The sequence below is a fragment of the Ambystoma mexicanum genome, chromosome 8 (genome assembly GCF_040938575.1).
Source record: "Ambystoma mexicanum isolate Mex_15411 chromosome 8, UKY_AmexF1_1, whole genome shotgun sequence".
Classification (NCBI taxonomy): domain Eukaryota; kingdom Metazoa; phylum Chordata; class Amphibia; order Caudata; family Ambystomatidae; genus Ambystoma; species Ambystoma mexicanum.
This window is the reverse complement of record NC_090929.1, coordinates 79,247,957-79,266,630: the sequence shown is the minus strand read 5'-3', so window position 1 is coordinate 79,266,630 and position 18,674 is coordinate 79,247,957. Positions and strand designations below refer to the sequence as shown.

At 49.1% G+C, this 18,674-nt stretch overlaps 1 protein-coding gene across 4 annotated transcripts in view; it reads left to right on the top strand.

Annotated features, from left to right (window-relative positions):
• The window catches only part of RALGDS (ral guanine nucleotide dissociation stimulator), a 553,913-nt gene that overhangs the window by 361,002 nt on the left and 174,237 nt on the right, over positions 1 to 18,674 (top strand). The gene's annotated exons all lie outside the window — the stretch shown is intronic.

Sequence of the window (18,674 nt, the reverse complement as noted above, 5' to 3'; positions counted from 1 at the left end):
AGGAGGTCTCGCTTGTTGAGACGGGGTCTCTGAAGGGGGCCTCGCTTGTTGAGACGGGGTCTCTGAAGGAGGTCTCGCTTGTTGAGACGGGGTCTCTGAAGGGGGCCTCGCTTGTTGAGACGGGGTCTCTGAAGGGGGCCTCGCTTGTTGAGACGGGGTCTCTGAAGGAGGTCTCGCTTGGTGAGACAGGGTCTCTGAAGGAGGTCTCGCTTGTTGAGACGGGGTCTCTGAAGGAGGTCTCGCTTGTTGAGATGGAGACGGGGTCTCTGAAGGGGGCCTCGCTTGTTGAGATGGGGTCTCTGAAGGAGGTCTCGCTTGTTGAGACGGGGTCTCTGAAGGAGGTCTCGCTTGTTGAGATGGAGACGGGGTCTCTGAAGGGGGCCTCGCTTGTTGAGATGGGGTCTCTGAAGGAGGTCTCGCTTGTTGAGACGGGGTCTCTGAAGGAGGTCTCGCTTGTTGAGATGGGGTCTCTGAAGGAGGTCTCGCTTGTTGAGACGGGGTCTCTGAAGGAGGTCTCGCTTGTTGAGATGGAGACAGGGTCTCTGAAGGGGGCCTCGCTTGTTGAGACGGGGTCTCTGAAGGGGGCCTCGCTTGTTGAGATGGGGTCTCTGAAGGAGGTCTCGCTTGTTGAGACGGGGTCTCTGAAGGAGGTCTCGCTTGTTGAGATGGAGACAGGGTCTCTGAAGGGGGCCTCGCTTGTTGAGATGGGGTCTCTGAAGGGGGCCTCGCTTGTTGAGATGGGGTCTCTGAAGGGGGACTCGCTTGTTGAGATGGGGTCTCTGAAGGAGGTCTCGCTTGTTGAGACGGGGTCTCTGAAGGAGGTCTCGCTTGTTGAGATGGAGACGGGGTCTCTGAAGGAGGTCTCGCTTGTTGAGACGGGGTCTCTGAAGGAGGTCTCGCTTGTTGAGACAGGGTCTCTGAAGTAGGTCTCGCTTGTTGAGACAGAGACGTGGTCTCTGAAGGGGGCCTCGCTTGTTGAGACAGGGTCTTTGAAGGAGGTCTCGCTTGTTGAGATGGAGACCGGGTCTCTGAAGGAGGTCTCGCTTGTTGAGACAGGGTCTCTGAAGGGGGCTTCGCTTGTTGAGACAGGGTCTCTGAAGGAGGTCTCGCTTGTTGAGACGGGGACTCTGAAGGAGGTCTCGCTTGTTGAGACGGAGACGGGGTCTCTGAAGGAGGTCTCGCTTGTTGAGACGGAGACGGGGTCTCTGAAGGGGCCTCGCTTGTTGAGACGGGGTCTCTGAAGGAGGTCTCGCTTGTTGAGACGGGGTCTCTGAAGGAGGTCTCGCTTGTTGAGACAGGGTCTCTGAAGGGGGCTTCGCTTGTTGAGACGGGGTCTCTGAAGGTGGTCTCGCTTGTTGAGACGGAGACGGGGCCTCTGAAGGGGGCCTCGCTTGTTGAGACAGGGTCTCTGAAGGAGGTCTCGCTTGTTGAGACGGAGACGGGGTCTCTGAAGGAGGTCTCGCTTGTTGAGACTGGGTCTCTGATGGAGGTCTTGCTTGTTGAGATGGAGACGGGGTCTCTGAAGGAGGTCTCGCTTGTTGAGACTGGGTCTCTAAAGGAGGTCTCGCTTGTTGAGACGGAGACGGGGTATCTGAAGGGGGCCTCGCTTGTTGAGATGGAGACAGGGTCTCTGAAGGAGTTCTTGCTTGTTGAGACAGGGTCTCTGAAGGAGGTCTCGCTTGTTGAGATGGAGACGGGGTCGCTGAAGGAGGTCTCGCTTGTTGAGATGGAGACGGGGTCTCTGAAGGAGGTCTCGCTTGTTGAGACGGAGACGGGGTCTCTGAAGGAGGTCTCGCTTGTTGAGACAGGGTCTCTGAAGGGGGCCTCGCTTGTTGAGACGGAGACGGGGTCTCTGAAGGGGGCCTCGCTTGTTGAGACGGAGACGGGGTCTCTGAAGGAGGTCTTGCTTGTTGAGACGGGGTCTCTGAAGGAGGTCTCGCTTGTTGAGACGGAGACGGGGCCTCTGAAGGGGGCCTCGCTTGTTGAGACGGGGTCTCTGAAGGAGGTCTCGCTTGTTGAGACGGAGACGGGGTCTCTGAAGGAGGTCTCGCTTGTTGAGACTGGGTCTCTGATGGAGGTCTTGCTTGTTGAGATGGAGACGGGGTCTCTGAAGGAGGTCTCGCTTGTTGAGACTGGGTCTCTAAAGGAGGTCTCGCTTGTTGAGACGGAGACGGGGTATCTGAAGGGGGCCTCGCTTGTTGAGACAGGGTCTCTGAAGGAGGTCTCGCTTGTTGAGACAGGGACTCTGAAGGAGGTCTCGCTTGTTGAGACGGAGACGGGGTCTCTGAAGGAGTTCTTGCTTGTTGAGACAGGGTCTCTGAAGGAGGTCTCGCTTGTTGAGATGGAGACGGGGTCGCTGAAGGAGGTCTCGCTTGTTGAGATGGAGACGGGGTCTCTGAAGGAGGTCTCGCTTGTTGAGACAGGGTCTCTGAAGGAGGTCTCGCTTGTTGAGACGGAGACGGGGTCTCTGAAGGAGGTCTCGCTTGTTGAGACAGGGTCTCTGAAGGGGGCCTCGCTTGTTGAGACAGGGTCTCTGAAGGAGGTCTCGCTTGTTGAGACATGGTCTCTGAAGAAGGACTCGCTTGTTGAGACGGGGTCTCTGAAAGTGGTCTCGCTTGTTGCGATGGAGATGGGGTCTCTGAAGGAGGTCTCGCTTGTTGAGACGGGGTCTCTGAAGGAGGTCTCGCTTGTTGAGACGGGCTCTCTGAAGGGGGTCTCGCTTGTTGCCAGGCCCTGATTGAATGGCGCCTGATGAAGATCATTAGTTTTGATGTCTTATGTAGCACTAACATGCCGCTTCCAAGCGCTTGAGACACGGCAGCATTGCTTGTCACACATGAGGGGCGGGGTAGGTGATGTGTTGGGGCCTCTGGGTGCCAGGGTAAGAAATCCAACACTTCGTGGTCAACAGAGAGTGGTGACACGCAAAAGATCCCATATGCTATTCCCCAGCCCCTCGCACCTCCCCACCCCCTCAGAAATAGATTAAACTGTTTTCCTTTTTCCATTGCTAAAAACACTGGGAATAGAAAAAAGTGAAGCTTGCGCCCCACTTGAGTAGTGGGGCAGTCAATGGGGCCCCAAGAAGACCGCAACAGCGGGCCCTCCTTCGGAAGGCACTCATTTATTACAATGGGAGGCCTCAGAATTTTCCAGATGAAACTCCAGAAATGTTCAAAAGGTTTGCGGGACATCAAACCACCCAACATTCAAGTGCTTCGGTTAATCATCTAGAACTGCTCCTGAGAAGCTGAAGGCTGTTTTCTCTGGGTGCAATAGAGGTATGACCAGAGCCCCCTCTTGAGTGACGGTGGGATTCTATTGGTTACTTCCCAGCTAAATACCGTGTCTCCCGCTTGCTCTCTTGGCAGCTCTTCCACCCTGCCATTTTCCCGAATGCAGTGTCTCCCGCTTGCTCTCTTGACAGTCCTCTTGTCCTGCCAGTTTCCTGAATGCAGTGTCCTGTGCTTTCTCTGTTGAAGTTTCCTGAATGCAGTGTCTCCTGCTTGCTCTCTTGGCAGCCCGTCCATCCTGCCAGTTTCCTGAATGCAGTGTCCCCTGTTTGCTCTCATGGCAGCCCTTCCATCCTGCTAGTTTTCTGAATGCAGTGTGTCCCTCTTGCCCTCATGGCAGCCCTTCCATCCTCCAAGTTTCCTGAATGCAGCGTCTTCTGCTTGTTCTCTTGGCAGCCCTCCCTCCTGCCAGTTTCCTGAATGCAGTGTCCCCTGTTTGCTCTCATGGCAGCCCTTCCATCCTGCTAGTTTTCTGAATGCAGTGTGTCCCTCTTGCCTCATGGCAGCCCTTCCATCCTCCAAGTTTCCTGAATGCAGTGTCTCCTGCTTGCTCTCTTGGCAGCCCGTCCATCCTGCGAGTTTCCTGAATGCCGTGTCTCCCGCTTGCTCTCTTGGCAACCCTTCCATCCTGCCAGTTTCCTGATGCAGTGTCCGGTGCTTGCTCTCTTGGCAGCCCTTCCATCCTCCCAGTTTCCTGAATGCAGTGTCTCCTGCTTGTTTTCTTGGCAGCCCTTCCATCATGCCAGTTTCCTGAATGCAGTGTCCCCTGTTTGCTCTCATGGCAGCCCTTCCATCCTGCTAGTTTTCTGAATGCAGTGTGTCCCTCTTGCCCTCATGGCAGCCCTTCCATTCTCCCAGTTTCCTGAATGCAGCGTATCCTGCTTGTTCTCTTGGCAGCCCTCCCTCCTGCTAGTTTTCTGAATGCAGTGTCTCCTGCTTGCTCTCCTGGCAGCCCTTCCTTCCTGCCAGTTTCCTGAATGCAGCGTCTCCTGCTTGTTCTCTTGGCAGCCCTCCCTCCTGCTAGTTTTCTGAATGTAGTGTCTCCTGCTTGCTCTCCTGGCAGCCCTTCCTTCCTGCCAGTTTCCTGAATGCAGTTTCTCCTGCTTGTTCTCTTGGCAGCCCTCCTTCCTGCTAGTTTTCTGAATGCAGTGTCTCCTGCTTGTTCTCTTGGCAGCCCTCCCTCCTGCTAGTTTTCTGACTGCAGTGCCCTGTGCTTGCTCTGTTGACGTTTTAATGAATGCAGTGTCCTGTGCTTGCTCTCTTGGCAGCCCTCCCTCCTGCTAGTTTTCTGAATGCAGTGTCCGGTGCTTGCTCTGTTGACTTTTCCTGAATGCCTTGTCCTGTGCTTGCTCTCTTGGCAGCCCTTCCACCCTGTCAGTTTCCTGAATGCAGTGTCCCCTGCTTGCTCTCCTGGCAGCCCTTCCTTCCTGCCAGTTTCCTGAATGCAGTGTCTCCTGCTTGCTCACCTGGCAGCCCTTCCCTCCTGCTAGTTTTCTGAATGCAGTGTCTCCTGCTTGCTCTCCTGGCAGCCCTTCCATCCTGCCAGTTTCCTGAATGCAGTGTCCCCTGTTTGCTCTCATGGCAGCCCTTCCATCCTGCTAGTTTTCTGAATGCAGTGTGTCCCTCTTGCCCTCATGGCAGCCCTTCCATCCTCCCAGTTTCCTGAATGCAGCGTCTCCTGCTTGTTCTCTTGGCAGCCCTCCCCCTGCTAGTTTTCTGAATGCAGTGTCTTCTGCTTGCTCTCCTGGCAGCCCTGCCTTCCTGCCAGTTTTCTGAATGCAGTGTCTCCTGCATGTTCTCTTGGCAGCCCTCCCTCCTGCTAGTTTTCTGAATGCAGTGTCTCCTGCTTGCTCTCATGACATCCCTTCCATCCTGCCAGTTTCCTGAATGCAGTTTCTCCTGCTTGTTCTCTTGGCAGCCCTCCCTCCTGCTAGTTTTCTGAATGCAGTGTCTCCTGCTTGTTCTCTTGGCAGCCCTCCCTCCTGCTAGTTTTCTGACTGCAGTGCCCTGTGCTTGCTCTCTTTGCAGCCCATTCATCCTGCCAGTTTCCTGAATGCAGTGTCCCGTGCTTGCTCTGTTGACTTTTTCTGAATGCAGTGTCCTGCGCTTGCTCTCTTGGCAGCCCTTCCACCCTGTCAGTTTCCTGAATGCAGTGTCCCCTGCTTGCTCTCCTGGCAGCCCTTCCTTCCTGCCAGTTTCCTGAATGCAGTGTCTCCTGCTTGCTCTCCTGGCAGCCCTTCCCTCCTGCTAGTTTTCTGAATGCAGTGTCTCCTGCTTGTTCTCCTGGCAGCCCTTCCTTCTTGCCAGTTTCCTGAATCCAGTGTCCCCTGCTTGTTCTCTTTTTAAACAAAACCAAAAAGGTACCCACGTTAAAGACAGTCCTTATTTCTGTCACTTATTTTTGTTTATCTCCAAAATAGTATAAGAAGGGTGTGCTTAGAAAAAAAGTCACATGAAAGAAACCAAAGAGAAGTCCTTAGAATACGAGGTTTATTTAATGTACAACACATAATAAATCATCAAATCTCTTTTTACACAAATATAATAAACGTATTTTTTTAAAAAAAGGAGAAAAGACATAAGACAAAGCATTCATAATATATACATAATTTCACAGAAAAAAATGTACAGAAAAAAATTGTCCTCAAAACAATTTGGGTATTTTTCAACTTTCAATTTTCAACAACTTAATTGTAAAGATCACTGTAGGAAACGAATTGTTTCTACAGACTAAGAGATACCAGGGTGTATAAAAGATTACCCTGATAGGTTAAAGAACGGTTTTGATCAATCATCATGATTTTTATGGTTATCTGCCAACGTGTAAGAAATATCATAGATTTGTTCCCAATGTTATTCCAAAGCAAAAAGAGGAACAAAAACACATGAATAACACGTTTCGGCGTGCCAAATGGGCATCAATAGTTGAAGCCTTCCTCAGGGCAGGGATGATGTGGTAGGATTAGTTTCTCCCTGAAGAGGGCAAAGAAAAAAAATTGAACACAATTTGTACAGTAAGAATTCTATTGGACTTGTTCTGAGGTATGAAAACGTTTTTGCTGCTGGTCTAAATCACAAACACACAGATCACTCACCCTGTAGATACATTGGAGACAGGGGGAATCTGTGGTGCTGTAGTCCCGGTATACTAGGATTCTTGCACTAGCTTGAGGTGGTCTCAGTGTCAGTCCTTCAGCCAGAAAACTAGGCCGGTACGCCGCAGTGCTGTCGAAAGGTTACGGAAAATGAGGGGCCAAGGAAGGAAGAACAGGTCACTGATGTGTAGACGGAAGAATGTGTCAATGAAACAGAACAGAATGGCAAAGGGGAATGTAAACCACGGTGTGTGGTTTACAGCTGGGTAAAGGCAATGGATGGATGTACCAAATATAAAAGGGCAAGTGAAAAATGGCGGTAATGGCCAAGTTTACAACAAATGGATAAGAGAGACGGCAGACACAATTACTAGGAGGAGTCAAAAACATTTAGGATCCATCACGGAAAATCAAGGGTAAACGTGAGGGATTACTGTATGATGTGGAGGTGACGAAAAACATACCCCCAAAAGAAATGTAGCATTAAATGGGATTGTTTAAAAACACATACCTCTTGCTAATTGTAAAGGAGGGAGGAATTGTTCTGTAAGCACGACTGTCAGAGAAAAGGCCGAATCGCTTGGCCTGGTCCAAACTTCACGCGTGGTACTTCTGCACTCCTATAGTTTCACCATTGCGTTTTCAGGTGTTCGCCTTTTCTTGGTCTGAGCTCTTCCATGGCAGATCACACTTCCATGGCAGCCCTCCATCCTGTCTTAATTTAGCCACTCAATTTATAAACACTGTGTGTCCTTCACTGAAGTCCTGTTAAAAACCAGCATTGCTAAAGCCAACGGTTTTAGCTTGTGTATAAATTGTAGGCCTTTGCCAGGCCCTGCTATTATTTGCCAAGGTGCTCGCACTATTTTGCAGCTGCTACCATCGATGGCTAGTTAATACCACTACGGCAGTGCCTGGAAAATGCCTTTCCCATGTCTACACAAATGCAAAAGCTGTTGGCATTGCCAGTGCTTGTTTTAGACTTGAGCCCTTCTCTTCATCTAACTGCTTTACAACAACCCCAAACCCACTGAGAAATGTCTTGTGTTTGCTGGTAAAGAGCCCAGCCTTCGGAGGGTGGAGACATTGCGTGTACCCGCGGCCCCTGTGCCAGGGGGGCATTAGGTGCCACTTGGAGGTGGCAGTCACTACCCCCATGTTGTCGCTTGCATGTCTACTGATGTATAAGGCACCCTCAAGCAAGGACGCAGCTTCAGGACACCTAAGGCAGAGTGCTCCAGTTTCTCAGGCCATGTCTGAGAAGGCCATCCAGTCCTGATTTCTCCTCTTTAAATTCTGGGGCTTGTATTTTTTTCGTTCCCATTTGACATTTCGGAAAACTACAAGTCTCAGAATTCCAAACAAAAGCAGGACTTGATGGGTTTCTACACATGGCCATCGGAAACTTGAGCGCTCTGCCACATGGGGGCGGGTTGTCTGGGAGGGGGTCACAAGGCAACAGTAGTGAGTAGCCTGACATTTAGGAAAACTACTAGTCCCAGAATTCCATAGCTGCAGGAAACCTGAGAGCTCTGCCAGGGGGGATGTTGGTCATGGAGGGTGTTAGTAAGTAGCCTGATCACCCATAGTCCTTTGCACTTTCCAGATGAGGGAAGAGGAAGAGATAGGGGACGTGCGCCAAATTGATGACATTCAGCGAGCTCTCGAGCTGCTGCAAATATCCAGGAAATGTCCGGCTTGTTTATGGCAAGCTCTTCTAGTCTCTCGAGTGTTCTCGAAAGTTCTGCATGCGGGAAAGGGGGTGGTCGCTAGGCTGTTACTCAAGCAGGATAGCGTGCCTGGGATGCCACGTGCGTGGCCCACAAGCGTCCCCGTAGCCCGTGTGACTCTAACTCTGGCATTTTAGAGGTCTGCGCTCCTTTGCATGTCGGGATTTGTGGTCCCAGGCTAATGCACTTGCACCCCAGAGCTTTGCGGCATGACACGGCATCAGATCACACTCCCTCGGCAGTGTGTTGGTTTTGTATTTCAGACCGAGGTTAGGGGACCCAACTTGCTTTATGCTTGGCTGTAGTCAATTGGAGGCGTTGTTCTCCACAGTATGCGTGTATTTATTGGGGTTATAACCCTACTGATGGAACCCAGCTGCGAAGCAATGCAAAACCAAGGTGGAAGGTGTAATGCAACGTAGCTCGGGGTTAAGCAGCAAACGGGCATAGACGATCTAGAACCCGAGGACTCAGAAGGCCCCCAAACTGGTGGTGTGGTCCAATCAAGGACCTGCAAATGCCCACAAGCTTTGGCGCGTTACAAGCCACATAACATAACACATGCAGAAGAGAAAGTCCAATACGCCAGGCAGGATCTGAAAATGCCGATCTTGATAACTGGAAGCCTTGAAAAAGTGCGAGAGGTGGAAACACTGAAGAAGGTAAACTTGGACCTATGGCCTTGGTTGCCAGGGGGAGGGGGGGAGTGAGGGGGACACTGATGGGAGCCAAGTTGCAGTAGCGGACTGTGGAGCACAAAGCTTCTGAGGGTGGCCTCATGGCACACCAGGGGAGAGACCTCAACCTCAGACCCTTGCAAGAAACTTGGCTTCGTTATTAGACAAATCTGGGTGGCTTGACTGTACTTTTAAATCCTGCTACCAGCACCCCAAAGGGAAGACCTACTCTGGTCCCTTATTCATGGGCGTAATTTTAAGGGGGACGGGGGTGTTTGTCCCCCCAACTTTCATGGCACACCATTTGTTCCCCCTTCATTTGGCTGGGGCACCTTTTCTTCAGATGCCATGTCCCCCCCCCCCAACATTTTCAGCAAAGTTACTCCACTGCCCTTATTCACAGTCCGAAATGGAATAGGTTTGGAAGTGAGGAAGGTTGAAACTCCAAACCCAATCGTTCAGAAAGTAGTAGAGTTGCAATGGCAAGCCAACAGTCCTTGTCCGCTGATTAAGGGAAAGAAATCCTTGACCAACATAAACCTCTATTGGAATCTGGTTGATGCGGGTACCAACGAGTTATTTGAAAATGTATCGGAACTTATCGATGGCCCATATGTTGCCGACGAGATGGGTTCAGTCATAATTCGTGGAGACCTAAACAACACTTCCCTAAATAATGGCAGTTTGATAAATCGAGTTGATAGGGTCAACCTAACCCAGTCTGAAAAGCGGGGGCTCGCATGGACCGTCCTAATGGACTCAAGCGACTTACACATCTAGAATGGCTGTTTAAAGGGTGATACCCCGTGTAAGCCTTCTTGGTCACGTGGCAATGAAGTGGCAATAATCTATTGTATATTTGTTTCCCGTGACCTGCTACAAAAGGTAAAAGATTTTGAGGTGGTAAGCTCAGCGGCAATCGACCACAACTTGTTGAAACTGTTGTGGTGGGGAGAGGCAAAGAGGGGGGGACGGAGAAATAGGACACTGTAAGTGGTTAATGGAGGCAGTGGGCTTAGGATGACCCGAAATAACATTGCGAGCTTGATTGCTCGAGACTCCTTAAATGTAAACTTGGGGAAGGGGAATGAGTCCCAAAAACCCCTGGACGATACCCCGATTTTGCAATGTTTTATGGTGAAAAAGCACAAACAACTGAGCAGTACATTTAAACACCATCACACTTATGATAACATCCTTGTAGCGAAAAGAAGGGCGTTACAAAGAGATGCAAGAAGGCTGAAATTGCTAATCCTGGACACCGCAACCTCTGGCGTTCAGAGGTTAAAAAATGTCTCTAAATACTGGATCCGGGGACACAAAACGCAGAGGACACGTTAAATGCTATTAGCAAAAAAATCTCGGTGATGTCTGGGGCCTAATCAAGAGCAACATACCCCCCAGGACACCCTTCAAGTAAACGGGATATCAGAGTCCTCCTGGACGGACCACTTCAAGACGCTCTATTCCACTTCTCTGAAATCCAAACTTGTAGATGGAAAGAGGACTTCAGGGACATGGTATGTCCCAAAAACGTTGAGGATATACATACAGGCACTGATTAAGAAAGCAAGTTCCTATCATTCTCCAGGCCCCGATGGCCTGACAAATGCCACGTAACAACAGGAGCCGGAGATGTGGGCTCACTTCTGCACATGGTGTTTGGGCAGATAGAGCGCGACTGTAGTATTCCCGACTCATGGAGACGTGCTATCATCGTCCCGCAATTCAAGAGGGGCAATAGGGACGAGCCTAAAAACTATTGTCCTGTTGCCCTTCTCGATGTCATGGGAAAGATCTTTGGGACAGGCCTGCTAAAGAGACTGACTGAATGGTCCCCAAGGGAGTCACATTTGGATGTATTCCAAAATGGGTTTGTTAGAGGCTTCGGAACCAGCCCAAACATCACCTGTTAAAGGGCAGGGCTCTGGTAGGAAGAGCAGGACTTTTGTTGCCTTCGTTGACATGGTGCAGGCGTTTGACAGTGTGAGCAGGGCCGGGTGTGGGAGAAACTGAGAAAATGGGGCTGCTCGGGCCACTCTTGGACCAATTGAAGGCATTAAACACAGGAACTAGCCTAAGGGTGAGGTTTATCAGACGAAATACACACATGTAGGGGGCTTAAACAGGGTGCCCCCTGGCACTGGCCCTTTTTAACCTCTACATCGTTAACATAGGGGAGAAATTTAATCAGGCAAAATGTGGTGGTACCCCAATTGGCCATTTCCTATATGCAGACGACTTGGTATTGATGGACCAGGCTGCTATCGGTCTTCCACGACAGCTCAAGAAACTAGAGGTGCACTTAGAAGAAAACGAGCTGGCAGTAAACACGCCCAAAACAAAGATGATGACTTTGGGGAAATGCCAGAATAGGACCAGATGGCAGTTTCATTGGCATGTGGGCTCATCACGGGTTCAGTCAGTTGAGTGTCTGAAATATCTGGGAGTGTAGATAAACATAGCACGATTCAGGCCAAAACAGAAGAGATGATCAAAAACAAGGTGAAAAGGCTAGCAAATCAAGAAAAGCTGCTTAACAAAAATATTTGCCTTTTCTCTAGTATACCGCTGTTAGACTTCTATAAATTAAAAACCACTGCAATATTGACTGACGGATCAGAATCATTGTTTTTTATGTGTCATTCTATATGGCCAAATGTTGAGCTAATTTTCTGGAAGAGAGTGCTGGGATTGCCAAGACCCACCCCAATACAGGTAGTTAGGCGTGAATTGGGGTTCATCTCATTAAAGGTGATGGCCGAATGGAAATCCCTGGCCCTCTTTAGGAAGTCCATACTGGAAACAACACCTTACTAAAAGGCGAAATGGTACTGGGTCGCGATGAAACCTTTAGAAAATGGCGATCCTATTGCAGGGACCTACTTGAAAGACTGTCTGGGTTTGTGAAGATGATCTAAGAACAAACCCGAATACGGTAACATTTATTTGTGTAGAGCAGATTGGATAGTGACATTGGAGGAAGCAGACACGTTTACATTATTTTACAACCTAAAGCATGACGGTAGGGCGTTTGCACTACATTTCCAAACAGTTTTCATAGGTCCCAGTGCATGAGGCACCGTCTGCATTTATTCCCAATTTAAGAGGCCTTCTCAGCGAGAGCTCGAGGAGACCCAGAGATGTGCAATGCATGTGCTGTGAGCAAGTGAGAAGAGTGGAAAACAGAAGTCACTTATTGCTGTTCTGCACGTCATTCATTGACTTGAGAACTAAGCACTTTGTGAGTTATTTGAATAACCCAAGCACTTTAACACCTGCGGAATGGTGGACTATGTCATTGAGAGGGGAAGGGACAGCTTTGGTCTTAGCAGCAGTATCTTTTTTAGGAATTGTTTGATAAGAAATGTTGCGCAATAACTTGAATGCTGGATGATGGTTTGACTAGTGGCTGTGTTTGTGAGATAAAGGAGCAGGTCTCAGAGGATGAACTCATATTTGTATAATGGGTTTTAAGTAAACGTTTATCTATGAATTTTAGATGTGAAGGATAACGGATTGAAGTTTTGCTAAAAGGTTTGTAATAAGCCATTAACGCAAATAAAAACATTGGTATTATAGTTAGATTATGTTGATGAGGAACATGTCATTTGCAGGAGAGTTAATGATCTCGCCCTGTATTTTAATATTATATGTGCAGTGTTTAATGTCATTTGAAATGTGTTGCGTGTTGTATAGGGGATGAAGAAACAGAGGTTTATTAGCACATTCAAATCGTTATTGACCTTCTCCCAACCAGTCAGAATGTTTGGAATGCAGTCAATAACTACTGTATTGACTGCATTCCTGACATTCTGACTTCAAAAGCAGCTGGGTAATCAACAGAAAAACACGTGTCTCCAAACAGTAACCAGCAATGCAATTTCCGAGCAAAATGCCTTTATATTTGACATTTCAACCTAACTCATCACAACAAAGTGAAAGCTAAAACATGATACAATGTGGCCATATGTATCTGTTTCACAGGCGACACCGGGGTTACAGCCCGAGGCCCCAACATGGCCCCAGGGCAGTTACCCCTGGTGTTGCCCGTGGAACGGGTACATAACGCCATTAGCACCCCCAGTTACCAAAACGGAAACCCGGGTGCTAAAAGAAAAAAAGGATTTTGCTTCCTACGACGGGACGCCACACGTGTCCCGTTGTGGAAAGGAAAATCTATTACCAACATGGCCACCATGGAAAGGGAATGCGGAGCTCTGTACGGAGCCCCTCTTCCCTTTCCATGGCTGCTGTGGGGAGCTGAGAGGAGGTGTGGCTGCAGCGGCAAGGTAAGTGAGGGTGCGGGGGGGTTAATAAGGAAAATGAAATGTGGACGGAAGGCAGGGGAAAGATGGCGGTGGAGATTTCCGACTGCCAGGTGGCTTGGAACGCAGGCTTGTACCGGCGGTTCAAGCCCGCCTTCCTTGCCACCTGATTGGCTGGCTCCCCCGCCTGGGGTGCTAATGCTTTTACTGTTTTAAAGAAAATCCTGCACCTTTGTTAACATTGTACCTTATGGATGCTCCTTCTGAAACTATTCCATTTCAACCAAGTTTTCAATTAAAATAAACACAGTTTATATCACAAAATAAAACTGCATTTCATTAAAAAACCTGTTTGGTGTTTTAAGGAACTCGCAGAGGGAAAAGTAAAGACAGACACAAGCGATCACAGTTCAATGGTGTCCATTAAACTGTATAAATGGGTGAGAAAAACACCTAATCTAAACCTAAACCCAAGATGGGAGCACGCTACAACCATCAAATAATAATAAGGCAGTCCTAGTAGTGTCTTGTCAAAATAAAAGAGCCTATACTAAAAAAATAACTATTGCCAATCCTTATTTCTAAGTTATAAAACAGTGTGGGATAGTGTTCATAAGAAAAGAAAGAAGTGTTCCCAAAAAGTCAGGATGTTATGGTCGGGGTCTCCCCTCTGCACTTTTTCTAGCACAGGACAAAGGCGGGACTCTCAAGCACAGGACACTCCTGGGCTTCTCCGGTACGAAGTTACATTTCCTTTCAACAATGTCTGGACCTCCTGTGTCCAAGACTCTTTCAAGCAAAGGGCCTCATTCTGAGTAGGGCGGTAAGGATTAACGGTCACCGGTAATGAGACCGGTGCCGTTAAACCCTTACCGCCCTACTACGAGTTCCCTTTGCGGGTCCTTCCTTAACGCCTGCTGTTAGCAGGCGTTAAGGATGGGACACGCAAAGGGACTTTAGAGTTAATAATGGTACCGTAATTTACGGTACCATTATTAGCGCCTTCCCCATTCCCATTGAGCCCTATGGGGGCTCAAATGGGAATGGGGAAGGGCCCTGGTGAATGGGGAATTACCGATCCCTCTAACCTTGGAATGGACCGGTAATTACTCCATTCACCAGGGCGGAATCAGAATGAGTTTGGAGGCAGCCATTCCGCAAATAGCGGCGTGGTTACCTCCAAACTCGGAATGAGGCCCAAAGTCTCTTACTTCAGGGGCCTGATGCATTGTAAACGACAAAACAAAAGTTCCTTTTATTTCTCTTCACGTCAGGCGATTACTCGACACCCGTGGATCTCCTCAGCCGGGCTCCGATCCACCTCTCAACGTTGGTTTCCCTCAGTCGGGCTCAGACCAACCACTCACTGTGGACATCCCTCAGTCGGGTTCACGTTTGTCAGCACAATGTAGTTCACTTTGCTTTTTCACAATATGAGAATTCACTTCCCTTGGCTTTTCGACTGACGTCCCTCAGTCGGGTTCACTACCGCCCTTCAATCACAATCTCATCATTTGTAATATTCAAAAGTATCAATGTCTTTTCAAACAACTATCTAGTTTAGTTTCGTCCCCCTCATCCGGACTTAGACCTTCCTTCACCGGTCTCCTAAAGCACTTGCTAGTTCAAAAAGAGACTTCTGAGGGTGATCACGTCTTGATGGGTCACTCTGTTATTCTTTGGCAAGTGCGTAAACGACAAAACAATATCACAGTTCTCGCTGCGTTCCCCTCAGGCGGGTGCAATTGCCAATTTCACAATCCTTTATACTTTAACAACGTGTCAAGGACTTTCGAATGTACATGGCGTTTGGCTGGACCCTTGTATGACCACCTTGACATCTCCCGTCGTCCTTCCCTATGGCCTCTTAGTATTCGTAGTTTTAATCTTCTTGTTGCTAATGCAATCTTAAGCATAACACAGCCCGGCTCCTATCAGGTTCTCCCGCCTCACCAGCTGTGCTGAACTCGTTGGCGTTTCTTTTGCCGCTGGAGTCAAGTACGGTACCACAATGGCAACCTCGTCTCCCAACTCTGGCTTTCAGCACGGCAGGGTTCTATGTACCGCTGACATCCGTCACACCATCTGCGATTCCCGGTCTTACATTTCTTTGTTTAGAGGTTTCGCAGGTCCGGATTGAAAAGGGAAAGGGCAATTCCCTCCTTGACGTCCTTTCAGGTCACGCAACCTTTCTCCTCCGTTTGAACTGTTGTCCTGGAATCCCTGCTTCCTTGTACGTTCTGCCTTGCTCAGAGTGTGCTCTCGTGCTCTGCCTTTTATCCCTATGGGGAAGGGAAAGGGCAATCAGCTGTGTGAAACTAGTGGCAATTGCATAACTCTGCCTCACCATTGAGTTGGGACATGTCAGGTATACAATTCTGGTGTTAGTCCACTGTCTTTCAGGGTAGTCAGTCTGTGAGAAAGTCTGTGTTAAGAAATGGGGGCGGGGGTTTGAGTTTTTAAGTATCCTACGGAGTACGATGGGGGGAAAGGTTTTTGTAAAGAAGGGGATACCGCGTCTCACCAGTCTGTGTCCTACTTCCTTTCCCACCCTGAGGACCCTACCATCCAGGTGATCGTTCCTCACTGGTCCACCCCCAGGAACTAGATCCAATAGCAATGGCCGTGTCCTGGCCACCTGGATGACAGATCCCCGGGGACCAGTAAGTGGGAGACCTGCAGGTTTCTCACAGTGTGCTTTTCAACACCACAACTCCAAAGTCTATTGCCATTACCACCATATGCTGCCAGCATTACAGAGCTCGGGAGGGGGCATTATCGCTTGGGATAATGGCCCTTACATGGCAGGATCTTTACACGCAACAGAAAACTCACCCAATATTTAGACAGACTTTCGCCCCCTCTTTCACCGCTGCAATTTTCTGAAACGTGTTTTACCTTTAAAAATATCATCATTTTTTTTATTCGGCACAAGACCATAAAAGACACCCAGAAAAATACAACAAACAATAGAAATATGTACATTATTATACATTAAGACACATTTGGCCTCATCACGGCCATGGCGGTATCCCAGCAGTAAATGCACTGAGATACCGCCAATGCAAATAGTGTTACCACAACTCGGTCTGGCGCTATTAGGACTCTATGGGGCATGTTGGCCGCTGCGTGGTTATAGCACTGCAAATGGGCGGAAATGGGGAGATTTTTACCTCCAGCAAAAAGCTGGAAGTAGGCGTCCCACTTTCCGCCTAAACGCGGGATTGGGTAGATCGGTAACGTGGCAGTAATAGCGTTACCGCTGCATTTTTTCCACTCCGCCCAACCCCTGATGAGTCCCGTTATAATCTGAAGGATGTAAGAATAAAAAGTCATACGATTCATTATTGAAAATATTATGGAAATGTCCCTTCCAAGTCGAGAGCACGCGCCCATCGCTCAGCAGCTACGCTGTTTGTTTTCGTCTTTCTGCATTTGCATCTGGCATAAACAGTGATGTCATGGCACAGCCTGTCCTGGGGTTCCGATGGGGAACGTTGCTGTTTTCAAGAGGACGCTGTGCTTTCACAAGGGTGTCAGCAGGCCCGAACTGGCCCATAGGGCAACAGGGCAATGCCCGAACCAAAAACACAAAATGCTAGTGTGGGCCACTTCATTGGCCAATGTGGGCCAGTCTGATAAGTTACTTCACTATGCAACTAGTCGTTTTGACCAGAGTAACCAAATAAATATTCTTTAAAATGCACAATTTGCATCCCATTTTGTCAAAAACCTCCCCATTGAGTACTACAAACAGCCTGCCACAAGAGGAATGTGGGCCTCTTTCTCATTGGTGCTCGAGACAGGTTAATGCCCCCGGTCCGACCCTGGGCTGCGTGGGTGCTGCACTTTCCTGAATTCGCATAAGGAATCGTTGTAGGGTCCGCCCACTCCAGCACTTAAGTGGACATATATTATGACTTCAAAGCAGTGGTCGAAGTGTACGAAAAGAAGTAGTGGAACTATGTTCCCTACTGGCGCCGCGCCCCCTCCCATGCACAATAAAAACCCCAAAACACATGTGCCTGCTCTTTAAAGAAACGTCCTGTGCAGTGCCCTGAAAGTGCAAGTTTCAACTTCTTCTTACAGTTTTATTTTAAAACGAAACCGTTCCGGAACTGTTTCTTTTTATAATAAAAGTATAGGAACGGTAAAACGTAATTAAAAGAAGTAGAGTAGCACCGTTCCCGACCGCTCCCGCCCACTTCGACCACTGCTTAAAAGTGACCTCTCCAGTTGGTCTTGCTTCCTGCTTAGTTATCCAGCCAAAGAGGAAGCAGACTCATAATTCTCCATTCCTGGGGCAGCGCTCATCTTTCCCGGGTCTATAAAGCCTAGTGTTTTTACCTTATCTTGGGGTTGGGAGGGCTCTGTTATCTCCTCGGGAAGAGGCCACACGTCTGGCCGACCCTTCCTGACACTTATGAGACTGTAAAGTTCACTGTCCACAAATCTTATGGCCTCAGGCATCAGATGATCAAGTAACACACATCCTACATACTCAAGCCTCGGACAGCAGAGCTATCCTTCAGGTAACACACATCCTACATACGCCAGCCGCGGACAACAGAGCTATCCCTCAGGCAACAGACATCCACCAGACTCCAGCCCCGGACAACAGAGCTATCCCTTCAGGTAAGACACATCCTACATACTCCAGCCTCGGACAGCAGAGCTATCCCTCAGGTAACAGACATCCTACAAACTCCAGCCTTGGACAGCAGAGCTATCCCTCAGGTAACACACATCCTACATACTCCAGCCTCAGCAGCAGAGCTGTCCCTCAGGTAACACACATCCTACATACTCCAGCCTCAAGCAGCAGAGCTGTCCCTCAGGTAACATACATCCGACAGACTCCAGCCTCGGACAGCAGAGCTATCCTTCAGGTAACAGACATCCTACATACGCCAGCCTCAGGCACAGAGCTATCCCTCAGGTAACAGACATTCTACAGTCTCCAGCCCCGGACAACAGAGCTATCCCTCAGGTAACACACATCATACATACTCTAGCCTTGGACAGCAGAGCTATCCCTTAGGTAACACACATTCTACAGACTATTACCACAGACAGCAGAGCTATCCCTCAGGTAAGACACATCCTACATACTCCAGCCTCAGACAGCAGAGATATCCCTCATGTAACACACATCCTACATACTCCCGCCTCGGACAGCAGAGCTATCCCTCAGGTTAAACACATCCTACAAACTCCAGCCCCGGACAACAGAGCTATCCCTCAGGTAACACACATCCTACAAACTATAGCCTTGGACAGCAGAGGTATCCCTCAGGTAACACACATCCTACATACTCCAGCCTCAGCAGCAGAGCTATCCCTCGGGTAACACACATCCTATGTACTCCAGCCTCAGGCAGCAGAGCTATCCCTCAGGTAACACACATCCTAAATACTCCAGCCTCAGGCAGCAGAGCTATCCCTCGGTTAACACACATCCTACATACTCCAGCCCCGGACAGCAGAGCTATCCCTCAGGTAACACACATCCTACATACTCCAGCCTCAGGCAGCAGAGCTATCCCTCGGTTAACACACATCCTACATACTCCAGCCTCAGGCAGCAGAGCTATCCCTCAGGTAACACACA